Consider the following 12,525-nt stretch of genomic DNA (forward strand, 5'->3'; position numbering starts at 1 on the left):
AGTATCGTCATAAGATCCAATCATTTGAGCAAAAGCGGGATGAGTCTCTATTTGAGGCTTGGGATCGGTTCAAGGAATATCAAAGGGAGTGCCCTCACCAAGGGATTTCTAAATGGCTCCTCCTACAAACTTTCTACTTGGGATTGGGCCCAACCTCCAAAACAAGTCTTGATGCGGGAGCGGGTAGTCCTATAATGAACAAGATGGAGGACCAAATAGAGGAGATCATAGAGGATGTGGTCCAAAACTACCAAGCTTGGCACGTAGGAACAAGGAGCTATGATTGCAAGAGTAAAGGTGAGGATGGTAAAGGGTCGATCTATATATGCAATGGAGCAAGCGCGCATCATCGAGAAGCTTGTCTCAAGGTTAGAAAAGCTTGAGAGCACTCCAAGTCAACCCCCATCACCGTCAACAATTCCTCCACCATCGGCTACTCTTCTCACTAAGGGGAAGAGCAAGGTGAGTTCCTACAACACTATGCCATTAGATACATCCTTTTGTGAAAATTGTCATGACTATGGGCATTTCCCTAACATGTGTCCTTTAGCGCATAATGTTTCATATGTGGATTATGGCCCTTCTTATGAATGAGATTTTGATGTGGAATATGCCAATGCTATGAATGAGAGGCCTAGATATGATGGCCTCCCGAACCAAAACTTTAATAGGCAAGCACCTAGAGGCCCCCCAATGCATGGATCCTACCAAGGCTTCGGTCAAGGAGGTAGGTATGATAGTCAAGGCCGAGGTAACTATAGGGCGCAAGGCTATCAAGGCCAAGCACCCTATTGTCAATCTCACGGTCTTGGAAATCAAACTCAATACAATCAAGGTAGTTATAACCCTAACCCTCAAGGTGGAGGGGGTTATAACTATCCTTATGGGAAATATAGGGGTGCTTCTAGTGGGGGCTATCCGTCGAACCCGGGAGGACAATATGGTAGTTCTCAATTTCCTCCTCCCGGATTCAATGGGCCAAGGACCTATGGCAATCAATACCCACAAAATCCTATGGATTATGGCAATGCACCTCCACCACTCCCGCCTCTCAACTCTAACCTTGAGGCTCTTATGGAGTCGTTCGTGGGGGCGCAAGCCAAGAAAAATGTTGAGTTTGAGGATGGATTCAAGCAATCCAACACTCATTTGAAAATGATTGAAACTCAATTAGCACAACTTGCTAGCACCATCAAGGAACAACAAGTGCACACTAGTCTCCCACCCCAAGGTCAAGCTCCTAAGCAAATGTATGCGGTCATGACTAGGAGTGGGAAGATTTTAGATGATGGTGCTAATTTTGTTGATGCTCCTTGCTCTAGGGGAGAAGGATCTAAGGGAAATGAGTCTACGAACTGTGATGTGGTGGAAGAGAAGTCTCACGTTGATGACGTGAGTGATGGTGTAAAGCCAACGGATGCTACTCTTCTACCACTCCCTACTCCTCCTCTCCCCTATCTTCAAAATATTGTCGGAAAGAAATTGGATGACCAACTCTCCAAGTTTCTAGACACTATTAGTAAGCTCTATGTGTCATTGTCTTTCACCGAGGCGCTTAAGCAAATGCCACATTATTCTCGGTTCATGAGAGACATTTTGTGTGGCAAAATAACTTGTGGCCCCAAGGAAACCGTGCATCTCACAGAGAATTATAGTGCCTTGATCTTGAGCCCGCTTCCCCCAAAGCTCAAGGATCCCGGGAGTTTCTCGATTCCTTGTAGCATCCAAAAGCTGAAATTTGATAACGCTCTTTGTGATTTGGGGGCAAGCGTGAGCATTTTGCCATACAAAATCTATGAGAAGCTTAGTCTTGGTGATCTCACCCCTACCCCTATGTCTTTGCAACTAGCCGATCGCTCGGTTATGTTCCCTTTGGGTAGGGTTGATGATGTTCCCCTTGTGATAGGGAAGTTAACTTTTCTTGTTGACTTAATTGTCTTGGACATTGATGAGGACGCCCACACCCCTATTATCTTAGGGAGGCCATTCTTGGCCACGGCGGGGGCTCTAATTGATGTTCAAGGGGGTCTTATCACCTTGAAGGCGGGAGATGCCAAGGCTAGTTTCAAGCTTCCTATTGATGATGAATGTTGTTCCAAGAAGAAGAGTTGCAATTTCATGCATTGAGCATCGTTATGCTAACATTTCTAACGACTCTTGTGTTTCTAAGTTTGATGATAAGCTTGCTAGGAACAACATCACGGAGAATAAGGTATTTGTGAACTCCTTGGTGTTAGGTGATTCATTTGATGATGTGATAACCATTCCCGAGATCTTCGGGATGGGTCTAGATGATGTTGGAGCAGAAACTTCGGCTCCCATTGGTAAGAATTCTTCGGTCAAGAGGCCCAAGAGGGGCAAACACAAGCTCAAGGGGATTTGGTTTGATCCCACTTCTATGAGTGGTGGCTTAGGTAAGTTGTTTGCGCCCAAAGGGGCAAAAATGAGCTTTTTGACTTGTGATGATCCTAAGTTGGTTACATTTGACCCCCCATGAATATGGGGGGATTCGACAAGCTAATGACGTTAAACGAGCGCTACCAGGAGGCAACCCGTGTATTGGTACTTTTTCTTGTCCCCCCATGAGTTTTGGGGGGATTCGTCAAGCTAATGACGTTAAACGAGCGCTACCCGAGAGGCAACCCGGTTGTCTAACTCTTAGATTTAATTTGTTTTTGTGTACTAACCATTGTTTGTTAGCTTTGATAGCTTTATTTTTGTTTTAGGTGGAAGGCTTGCAAAATTCTGCAGAATCAGGTCCTGTGCGATCGCACAGCTTTTTGTTCGATCGCACAGGGGTGCCTTTGTGCGATCGTGTTCTGTTACATGGTCGCACAAAGGGTGGTTTTGAGACCAGTAGCTAGCCAGAATTTTGTGCGGTCGAGTGAATTTTTGTGTGGTCGCACAGCATTCTGTGCGATTGCACATAATTTCTGTTCGATCGCATAGGCCTGCGATGGCAATTTCTGCATCAGCTTATTTCAACAAATCGCGGCCTCCTCTTTTCTTTTTCATTCTTCTTTTCGGCACTCTATCTCTCTCAAACTCAAAAATCTCCCCTCTTCTACCTTCATACTCCATTCTACATTCAATCTTACTCATTTCTTCTCACAAATTTCATTCTAACCTCCCACATTCACAAAATCTTCATAATTCAAATCCCTAAATCCCCAATTTTTCAGATTTTGCAAAAACCCCCCAAAAGTTAGGGTTTTTGAAGAATTTTCAATTTGTGAATTTGGTGCATTTGGAGCTTTTGAGGCTACTTGGGATTGATCCTTTCTACTTCCTTTGATTGTGGTGACGATTTCTTTCCCTTAGTTCTTCATTTGTTCCAATTTTTACCATGTTCATGTCATTTTAGAAATTTCTGAAATTTGTGGTTTTGGGTGTTTAATGATGCATGTTTGATTATGTGTATGTTCTTTAATTGTCTAGAAGAGTTATGCATGTTTCATTTCTTATTTTACTTGAACTCTAGACTTTTGGTGATGATTGAGTGGAATTTTAGCTAGGGTGATAGTTCTTGGTTGTGGAAGTAATGTTGTTGATTGTGGAGCAATGTATGGAGTAATATTGTTGGCTTGAACTTCTTGAGGAGCTAGTATAGTGTTTTGGTGTTTGATTGTGATAGTTTATGGACTAACTTAGTTTTTCCTTCTTTTTGTATCTCGGTTGGCTTTTCGTTTGTTTTGTGTAGATTTTCCTTTGCCTAAGCTCATCATGGCCTCTAAGCGTTCCAAGAAGGGTCCTAACACCTCTTCATCTAAGAGGAAGGCTCCGGCTCCTCCGGACCTAGAAACCTGTGGGATTGAATTCCAAGATCAATGATCTTGGGAATACTTCGAGGCTTTGTCTAAGAGGGCCATCAAGACCACCAAATTCTACCATAAGGAGAGTGTTCAAGCTTTGGGGGTTGAAGCGGAGGTAAACAAGTTGATCTCGGGGATTGGTTGGGAAGAATTTGTGCATTTCAACGCCCCAACATACAAACGGGTAACCTTGGAGTTCCTTGCCTCGGCTAGGAAAATGTTATTCAAGATGAGGATGGGGATGAAGTGATTGAGTTGAGCTTTCAAATCTTTGGCAATCACCACTCTTTGACCCACCAAGATATAAATGATATCTTCTCCATCGATTCGGACAAAGGGCTCATCACCAACCCTATGACCGAATGTGTGGAAGATTTTGATGAGCATAGTTGGTGGCGCTCACTAACCGGAGAGAGAGGGAAGTTCCTCTCCGCATCGGCCAAGTCTTCTTCTTTCCATCATCCAACCATCCGTTATGTGAGCCGCCTCCTCATCTACGCCCTTTTCTCTAAGGGTGCTACCGGTGCCTTGTCGGGCACGGAGCTTGGGAGAATGTGGTTGGCGTCAAAGGAGGACAAGGGAATCTTAGATTTTGGCCAATTACTCATTTCCCGGATCATCGAGGTGCGGAATTGCCACTCAAATCGCGGAGACATCATCCTTGGGGGCATGCTTACTCTACTTGTTCGAGCTCTTCCGGGCAACCCCTATGCGAGTAATCTCAATGCCTTGCAACCCGTTCCCGGTGGCGAATTTTTGAACATCCGGGCGATGTACAATGCCAAATGGCTCTCATACAAGGACGTGGAGGGTCATTATATTTCGATTGTGAAGACGGTTGATTGGTGTAGTCTTCCCGATCACTCCCTCACCTCTTGGACTCCTCACGTCCAATACTTGATTCCCCGGAATCCCGGTTTCACCACCACCACCATCGACCCTTCCGCTCGTGGTCCTTTGCCTCCTCCTCCTGGCCTCCTACACCGGCCATGGAACCTTCCCCTTATGAGGGTGGTACGTCCTCTTCTTCTCCTCTTTTTGATTTGACTAGTTTGCAATCCACCCTTGCGGCCATCTTGCAAGGGCAAGAGGACCAAGCTCGTACCTTGGCTTCTCTTGCTCCTCAAGAGAGCCACGTGGTGGATTCTCATCTCGATTTTGACTCGTCCTACTACGGTAGGCGGGTGTACGATTATCACGTTGACAAAGGGGACTTTGAACCCTATGTCAACTATCCTTATCATCCTCCCCAACAAGGGCCCGTCCCTTGTTGGAATGATGATCGTACTCCCACTTACCCATATTGGACGGGACCTTCTCAACCCGGTGTCACTCCCCCTCTTACCCGCCCTATGATTACTCCAAAATGGGTGGGAGTGACTATCGTGGTGATCCGATGTATCCCACACCTATGCAGGTTGATCGGCCTAGTAGTTGGCCCGAGGGGTTTACCGGATGGCCCGCGGGATATGTCGGAGGTTGGTATGGTCCTCGAGGAGAGCCTCCTCATGGAAATTACCCCCTTAAGCCCGAATTTTCTTGGCCTCCCTATACCGATGCTTCGGGTCCCGATGTGGACCCCACCTACAATTTCACCCTTTTCACCGACGAACAAGCTCGTGCTCATCGTCGTGAATGGGATGAATATTGGAGGCTTTATGATCAAAAGGGTAAGGGGAAAGGCCCAAGTACCTCTAAGGGTTCACTCCACTTTTCCCCCATCTTCTTTTGTGATGGTATGCATGTATTTAGCTTGGGGGGAGAAGTGTGAAGTGGGGGTTTTCTTTGGGGAGTTGATGTTGGTTGTTGGAGTTTGTCTACCCTATTGCCACTTTGGGTGGTTGTACATACTTGATCAGCTATTGATGGTTTTTGGTTTGTTTTGGCCATTTGGCCCTTGTCTACTAACATTCTTTCTTGGTTATTTTTGAGTTTTATTTCTTAGCATGATTTCTTTGGTGTGGATTCATTTCATCCACCATTGCCTTGCTCGTTGATCTTTTGGTGAGTTTGTTTGGTTTTCCGGTTCTTTGCGGGACTTGCTCCCACGGCATCTCCGGTAATATCTTTCTATCTCACATGCATTCTTTGGGACGGGCATATTTTTGTGGGCCATAGGTTGGATGGGTAGCTGTGCCCCTCCTTGTTTTATTTTCGGCCTTGAGGACATGGCCTAATTCAAGCTTGGGGGGAGTTTTATTGTGTGGTTACTTTGTGTTGTTTATGCCATTGAAATCATGCATTTTGTGTGCTTTGTATATACTTTAATGCTTTCTTTCCTTAGTTTCTTTGATTTTAGTTTCCTTTTTTGTTTTCCTTATTTTTATTTCTTTTGTTTTCTTTCCTTTTTCTTCCTTTTTCTTTGTTTTCCTTTCCTTTTGTCAAGGCAAGTTTTTCTAGCTTTTAGGCATTATTCTTGATACGGGCATAATAAAAATGGAATTTGTAGGTTAGAATGCTTTTATTCCTAATTGGTAGATGTGAGCACGGTTTTCAATATCTTGGTTCGAGTCTAGGATTTAGGTGTTAAGAAAGTCGGTTAGAACTTTGGGTAGCATGAGTCTTGAACCCTTGGTTTGTGGTAAGACGGTGTCGATCTCTCTAGTGACTTGAACCCGGAGAGGGTAGTATTTGCTCCCATTTGTGAGGATCATGTTCATTTTATCCCAAACACATGTATACATATATTGAGTGGCATAGATCCCGGGCTTGACTTTCTCGAATTTCACTTTTTCCTTCCCGAGACCGCGACCGAACTACTTTAGGGGACGATAGAGGCATTTCTTTCGGTGACTATTTTTCTTTTTAGATTAGGACATTATTTTTCTATTTTTCTCATATATTTTTGTTTGCACTTGCTAGCCATTTGAGCCTTGCCCCTTCATTTCTTATAAGCTCATTATAAGCCAATTAGTTCTTGTTTTATTTTCACCCTTAGAAGTGATAGTGAAGCTTTGCATTTTTGTGCTTGATGGTTTTGAATGTTTATGCAATGATGAGGAATGATTGATGTTGGTTGGAATGGCAAGTTTTGGGAAATATGTTGTATATATAGTGAATAAATAAGCAAAAGCAAAAAGAGAAAGGAAAGTTTCGAAAAAGCCAAAAATAGAGAAAAACAAGGCAATGAGAAAAGTTTCAATTGAAACACAAAAAAAGAGAAAATCAAATCAAGAAAAGTTCAAAAAGAGTTTTGGTTTAGTTTTGTTGTTGAATAAGCTTGGGGGTGACCCAAATAAGTGGTATGAGTTTTTTTTGGTTCTATTTGCTTGAGTAAAGTTCATTATGCGCTTCACTTTAAGATTGAGCACCAATTTCCAAATTTGTTCAACACCCTTACCCCTAGCCTATACGTTACACCATAAAAGCCCTCTTGCCGTTTTGAGTTGAGTCATTGTCGGTGGAGGGAGGATTTGGTCAAATTCATGGAATGGGATTGTTATGCTAAGTTTTCGAGTAACCTTCTCTCCTCTCTTACAATTCTTGTCTTTTCCGGCGCCTTCGCGGCGTCACGAGAAGCTATCTTTGAGGGTGAATGGGATCTAGAGAGTTGACGCGGTAAGATCGGTTGAAGGGGGATAGATAAGTGAAAATCCTTAGTTCTCTTTGCTTCACACTTGAATCCTTCACTCGACTTAGGACATTGGTTAGCGTGCATTCGTTTAGTGGTTAGTAATATTAGCATTCTTTTGTGCTCGTTCCATAATAAAGGCCCTTTTCTTGAATTTTGTAGTTTTATTTTTCTTTCTTTTCTATTCTTTTCCTTTCTTTTCTTTTCTTCCCTTTTTCTTGATTTGTTTTCCTTTTAGGTCTTGCCTTGATTGTGTTTTTGGAAGAGTTATGGGTGGTTCTCTTTGGAAACCCTTGCGAGATCCCACTCGCCATCATGAGCGATTGTGGGGTTTAAAGAGCTTGTTGCATACGCTTAAATGCAATCGTGATTCCTACGAAAGTGAGTTTGGTTGTATATTCTTGTAGTTCTAGTTTTTGTAGTTTTTAGAATCTGAATAATGTACTCATTCTTCCCTATTTCGTGCTTAGTTTGCTAGAGACTAGCAAACGCCTAGCTTGGGGGAGTTTGATGAGCGGCATTTATGTCGCTCCTAGCTTAGGTTTTCGTATTAGTTTTATTATGATTTTCGTAGTTTTTATAGTTTTTTATAGCATTTTTATGTTTTCTTTCCATCTTGTGCATTATGGGTGAATCTTGTGGAAAATGGTGGAAAACCAAGTAGATTGGAGCAAAAACAGAGCTGTGTGACCGAACATGGTCTTGTGCTCCCGAATAGTGAAGAAAAGGTGGACTCAAGGAAGAAGCAGAGTTGTACGGTCGAACGACTTTCTTGTTCGATCGCACAAAGGAGCTCTTGTCTGGTCGTGTTCTGTTCAAAAACCGCACAAAATGGATTTGTGCGCCCACAAAAGGTTGTTTTGCGACCACACTGAAGATTTTAAGAAATTTGGCTAAGTCAGGTCTGTTCGATCGCACAGAAATTTCGTGCGGTCGAACATGACGAAGGAGATTGATCTTCGCTCTATTTTCTCGTAAAAAAATTATGTGTGCCCACACGAGTTTTCTCTGTTCGATCGCACAGAGGGTCTGTGCGACCGAACGTCGACGCGGGCTTGGTTTATTTGAATTTTGAGATTCTATTTGGAGAAACTTATAAATAGCTTTTTCGATTTTATTTCATTAACCATTCAATTTTAGAGTTTCCTAATTAGATTTCCAGAATATTAGAGAGAGAGTTCTTAGTTTTTCATGTTAGGTTATGATTCATATGACAAAACATAAATCATGCGGAAAAACCATAAAGCCAGGAAAGCATATTATTTACACATAATCATTTAGCATAGTTTAGGTGCATATACTTTGTTGCGTGCCCTCCCTAGCTGCGCCCGAACCGAACAAGAACAAGTCTTTAGGACTCCAAGTGTCGTCCCTCCGTAGATAGTCCACAGTACGTCCGGATCCGCCTCACGATTGACCAACTAGAATCGCCCTTAAGGTACTAGGATTTTTGGCTAGGTTAGTGCAAGTGTATGGCTGAATTTTTCTTTCAAAAACTTACCTTTTGAATACTTCAATTGTCACTGTAAATAATGACCCTAGGCACTTATTTATAGAGCTATGGAAAGAGAACTGGAATCCTACTAGGATACGAATTAATTAAACTAGAATCCTATTAGAACTCTAATTAATTAATTTATCCTTTTAGGATTAGGAATTTAATCATATATCAAATCCTAATAGCTTTAGGATTCGTGTACGAACACAAACACACACACACGCACGGCAGCCCACGAGGGGCGCCTATGCGCGCGCGGCCTGTGAGCTCGAAGCCCAAGCCACGAGGCCCACACGCTGCCGTGGCCTTGGCGCGCGCTGGGCCTGCCTTGCGGTGGGCCTGGGCGCTGCCTGGGCTTGGGGCGTTTGTGGCGCGCTGGCTTGCTGGGCGATGGCCCGGCTTTGTGCTGGGCCTTCGTCCGGCAGGCCTCGTCCGATGCTTATTCGTACGATGCGCTTCCGATTAAATTCCCGGTTCCGGAATTCATTTCCGATACGAACAATATTTAATATTTCCGATTCCGGAATTAATTTCCGTTTCGAACAAATATTTAATATTTCCGTTTCCGGAATTATTTTCCGATTCCGATAATATTTCCGATTCTGACAATATTTCCGTTTCCGGCAATATTTCCATTTCCGATAATATTTTCCGATACGTACCATGTTTCCATTTCCGGTAATATCTACGACTTGGATAATATTTATATTTCCGATACGATCCATATTTCCGTTTCCGGCAATATCATCGTTTCCGGAGTATTCATTTCTTGCTTGTGACGATCTCAGCTCCCACTGAAACCAAGATCCGTCGATTCCGAATATCCATAGATGGAGTATTTAATGCCTTTAAATACTTGATTCGTTTACTTACTATTTGTGTGACCCTACGGGTTCAGTCAAGAGTAAGCTGTGGATTAATATCATTAATTCCACTTGAACTGAAGTGGCCTCTAGCTAGGCATTCAGCTCACTTGATCTCACTGAATTATTAACTTGTTAATTAATACTGAACCGCATTTATTAGACTTAATATTATATGCATACTTGGACCAAGAGCACTATTTCCTTCAGTCTCCCACTTGTCCTTAGGGACAAGTGTGCATTACCTAATTCCTTTGTCGCTCGATGCTTGCTCTTGAACATAAGGTAAGAGTTGTCATCCTTATTATGTCTAGAGGTGTTTCTCGGTTTCAGAGTTCAACTGATCAAATAAACAGATAATCATAACCTATGATTCATCCGAGCACGGCCATGCATTTTACAGTTTCTAGCTCTCCGAGTGGCCTTGTACAACTTTTAAGCATCTCATCCCGATTTATGGGAGGACAATCCCAATCTTGTGATCTTGAGATTAGACTTCGTTTGATAGGTGATTACCTGAGCGTTGCCTTTATAGCCTCCTTTTACGGTGCGACGGTTGGTCAACGTCAAAGCAACCAGTTCTCAAACAAGTAATCTCAAATCACTCAGGTATTGAGGATTTAGTGTCTAATAATTTTAATGAAATTTACTTATGACAGATTTTCATCTCTTACAGTAAAGTTTCATAGGTCTGTCCGATACTAGTCTTCCCGAAGTAAGTATCTATGCAAATGATTATGACATTGCCATGTCCACATAGTTCAAGAAACAGAACTACTAGTGATCTTGCATTCTAGTCGTCTAACGTTTTCTACGCGTCCAAATTTATAGAAAACTCCGACCAGGGACCATTTTCAACCTTTGACATTCAAGTTCACTTGATAGACATTTATTAGTCACAGGACTGGTCCTGACAGTCTATCTTGAATATATCGTCAAATTGAAGGGACTCATCATTTAATACTAAACCAAGATTAAATGGAATATGAAAATACATTTCATATATGATAAATGTTCAACCCCAATGTTTTACAACCATGGGCCTCAAACCCATCTTCTAAAACAGTTCATGGAATTCAAAGCTATGCTTGATTTCCAGTGCTACAATGTGAGTGTTGTTTCTCACTTGTTGCATAGGTTTAGTTATCATGCTTTTCCAATCTTAATATCCCTTTCGTCGAATGTTCTTCGAGATAGGATGATAAGATCTTTCGAGTTTGTTTATTTTGTGATCTAGTCTTTCTTGCTACAATAGTGGTTCTACGCATTTTGCAATGAAGAACCATTAAGTCAACAAACATGTGATCTTCCCAAGTTCAATGAAGAACTCATTAATATAAACAACTCTGTTTTATTGCTTCTTAGGCAATAAGTACTTTTACTTCAACTGTTTAGGTTGCTAGTGATGCTTTGTTTGGATTTACTTATCCAAGCAGTTCACAGATATGTGGAATACTTTCCAGCTGTATCTTAGAACATAGAAATTAATATTTTAATTTCCCACGCAACAACTCATGGTCTCCAATCCATGTTGCCATTTCAAAACACGATGCTCTATAGCTCGTCCTTATCAATGGTTAACTCCAAAGGGTCTTGCTTGATACTTTGCCAGTGTTTATGCGTGTAGCATCAATATTTAGCATATCTTTATTTCTTTGAATCAAGAACTATTCCTATGTACCTTTTCAAGTACCATAAGTATTCTTGATCTCAATCTAGTTGATCTTCACTTAGATCAATAGAGATTGGTATATGTTCGTCATGCCTAAAGTCATACGATACGTTTTTGGCGACCCTCATATTATATCATACATGATAAATTCTTTTGCAGAATAATTCTCAATTGAATTCTATTCATGTAACTTTAGCTCATTCAATTTCAGTAGATACTGAATCCAGCTAAATTCTTTGACATATAATATAGGTGAAGAATCTAATCTAGATCCTTTGATGTTTAACTTAGTAAATGCTTATACATAGTTCAACCATTCTTTACTTAGATTTATCCATATGGGTCGAATATCTCCAATGGAGTCTTTCGTGTTTGATTTAGTAAATGCCATTACTTAATCCAAAACAGTATCATAAGATTTTTGTAAATAGATCTTAATACCCAGTATGTACTAAGTTTCGCCTTGGTCCATCATTGATGAATAATTTCAAACCTAAGTCATTAGCATTTGAATGTTATTTCACAATAGAGAGATATGTGTGTGATACACATAGGACCAATTAAGTTTTATGTACTCCCACTAAACTTCTTATATATCTATAAGAATCATGTACATTTTATGAAACTAAAATACTTATTAGCTTCACTAAAATACAATTCCAATTCCCAATTGCTTGCTTAAATCTGTACTTAGATTTCATAAGCTAGCATTCATTTCAAGCATTATTTGGATCCACAAATCCTATGACATGCCATGTACATAGTTTTCTTCCAACATTTGATTGAGGAATACGTTTTGTCATCCAATTGTCATATGTACCAATATGTAATTATTGCTTGATTTATAGACTTGAGCATTAAGATTATGCATAAGGTTTCAACACAATCCATGCCATGAATTTGCTTGTAACCTTTAGCAACTAATCTAGCTTTGTGTGTGAACATAATTCCATGTTTTATGGTTTTTATCCTTAAAACAAACTTGCAACCAATAGGTGTGAAACTATTCTTGCAAATCAACAAAATTTCAATTTTGTCATCTAAACATTGAGTATGTTTTATGGCCTCTAACCATTTAAAACATTTGAGTCTATATATGGCCTCTAACC

General features: G+C 41.2%; 1 non-coding gene across 1 annotated transcript; it reads right to left on the bottom strand.

The window, feature by feature from the left end:
- LOC130464643 (small nucleolar RNA R71) lies at nt 1–107 on the bottom strand. The gene has a single exon (XR_008925013.1). It is a non-coding gene; the product is annotated as a small nucleolar RNA R71 (small nucleolar RNA).
- Between the last annotated feature and the right edge of the window lie 12,418 nt (nt 108–12,525).

Source organism: Spinacia oleracea, chromosome 6, assembly GCF_020520425.1.
Source record: "Spinacia oleracea cultivar Varoflay chromosome 6, BTI_SOV_V1, whole genome shotgun sequence".
Lineage (NCBI taxonomy): Eukaryota > Viridiplantae > Streptophyta > Magnoliopsida > Caryophyllales > Amaranthaceae > Spinacia > Spinacia oleracea.